A 2482-nucleotide genomic window follows, 5' to 3' on the forward strand; every position below is an offset into this window, starting at 1 on the left:
CTGACCTTTCCCTTCCCGTCCCCGCCTCCATGTCACGTGGGGAGGAAAACCGCCCCGCGCGCGCCCGCCGCCAGCGACTCCGATGGCGCGGGGGTGGGGCCTGCGGCGCCCGGCGGGGAGCGCGCATGCGCGCAGCGGGGCGCGGGAGGAAGGAGTCTGTTTCTCTCTCCCTCTCCGTCAGGCATAGAGTGCGCATGCTCCTGGGGAGCGCCAAGGAATGCGCGGGGGGGGGGGGGGGGGGGGGGGTGCGAGCAGTGACGCTGATTGCCTGAGCTCCGCTGCGCCTGTGCTGGGGGGCTGGGGGTGCGGTGCGCATGCGCGAGGGGCAGCTGGCGGCAGCTACGGGAGTGGTAACGGCGTGAGGGGCTTTTCGCCCGGCTGCCGTTACCGCTTGTGGTGGGTGTGGGTGTGGGCCTGGGCCTGGGCCTGGCCCGGGTAGGCCTCCCGCCGCCTCCTCGTTGGGTCTTGCTGCGGACGGATGTGGCCCTGCTGCTTTCTCCGCGTCGTCCCCGCTCGGGGCGGTCCGTGGCGGCTTCGGGGGAGCCAGCGTTGCCGCACGGCGCTGCCCGGGGCGGGAGCCGGGACAGCGGCGTTACCTGCTGGTAACGTTTATCGTGTAGCCCGCGTCCGCTTCGCTCTGGCGCCAGCCTGCAGTTGGGAATCTGTGCTTTGATACAGGTTTGGTGGAAGAAAGATTAACGGTTTGCCAAATGCATTTTTGTGTACGTAGCTGCTTTCAGCTCCATCGTTAATTAAGTGTACAAGCCTTAAATCAGTGTAAACACAAGTTCAGCAACTGCGTAGAGGCTTCCTGTAGCAGCCGTCAGTAAAAGCAAAGACCACTCCAACTGTGCCTCAGAGGAGAATTAAGCATTTGTAAACTTGAATCCAGAGTCAGCGTGGTAGTTAATATGCTATGTAGAGTTTTGAGAATGTCTTAGATTCAATACCATCTGTCGTTTAAACATACCTGTCAGGGCAATGGGAAGGCGCACACCTCAAGAGTTTCAGTCTGCATTCCATGTGCAAGTGTTTTTCTTCACAAAGAGTGTCTAGTGTCTTTTTTTTTTTTTTTTTTTAGCAATTGCACCAGGTGATCCTGAGAAATAATTGGTTAAGTAGCAGTTCTGGCTGAAAGAGTCAGGCTGTAGTGGATAATAATTTCTCATTGTTACCAAGAAGTGAACATTATACTGGAAGTTACCCAAAATTGGTGTAAGAAAGACTTGCAGGGTGCTCATATGTTCTGTTGTAGTGCTGTCTGTAATTTTAACAATAACCTATCAAGAAATGTGTGCTAGAGCCCAGAGGGAGCATCAAGGATGATGAAAGGTCTGGAAAACAGGCTCTAAGAGAAAAGATTTAAAGAAATGGCTTTAGATAGACTAAAAGAAGAATGAGGGCTGATATGAAAAAAGCCATAAAATATTTTTATGCACAAAAGAAAGTGATCGTTTCTGTCTGCACTCTTTCAAACAGGACAAAATATCATGGATTTAAACTGCAGCTGGCAAAGATAAAGTTCATCTTATGACATCTGGATGAACTAATTTACTATTACTTCTGCAGACTTAACTTTGGATGGAACTCCTTTAAAACACCATCAAAGCAAAACTGTTCCCAGCTTCTGTAGCACCCCACTTACAAGGCAGATGGGACCCTTAGGTTCAGTCTTTCAGATCATACTTCTTTCATTTTTTTTCCCTGTTTTCTTACTCCGTAGGCAGCTATGACATGAGGGGATTCTCACTTCTTGGTGAAGTTGTTTCAAGTTTACATACAAAAGATGAAGACTGATTACACAGAGGAAAAGTAACAGTCAGAGCCCAGGCAACTTGGGTGGAAAGAATGTCCATGTTAGATAATTTCCTTACCAAAAAGCTAAAGTTCGATTCTACCTTTGGGTTGTTGAGGGGTGGGTTGGTTGGTTGGTTGGTTGGTTTTCCTGGCATCTTCTATCCTTACTTAATCATAGTGAAATAGCTTCAACTCCAGAATACTTTGTGGTATAGTGAGGAGAATACTGCCATGGGAAATCTCTCCTCTTCCCACTGAGGAGAGAATTCAAATCTCAACATTTCTTAGATCACAGGGACTACTAGCCATGGGTAAGTGCCACAAAGTTATATGTTGAATATGCCATTGAAAATTCCAGTTTTGATCTTGGAGACCTAAATTTGACATGAGGAACACTCAATAAGAATCTGTCACACAAGTCTAGGGAATCTAGGCAAATGAAATAACAGGCTTTAAACCACCTGGTTCATAGCACCTTGCCTGTTTTCAGGTTTTTGTCCTGAGACCTAGGAACTGTATTTTTTAACCCCCTATCTTTGGAAGCATAAAATGACATTAAAGTGCTAGGTTTTTAAATTTTTTGCCCCTGTTGATTAGACAAAGAAGTCTTGAAAGTAAGCGGCCAAGAACTTTGGAAATGGTCATCAGGAAAGGAGAACTCAAATTTACCATTTGTTCAGGATCT

The sequence above is a fragment of the Streptopelia decaocto genome (genome assembly GCF_964273445.1).
Source record: "Streptopelia decaocto genome assembly, chromosome: 2".
Classification (NCBI taxonomy): Eukaryota; Metazoa; Chordata; class Aves; order Columbiformes; family Columbidae; genus Streptopelia; species Streptopelia decaocto.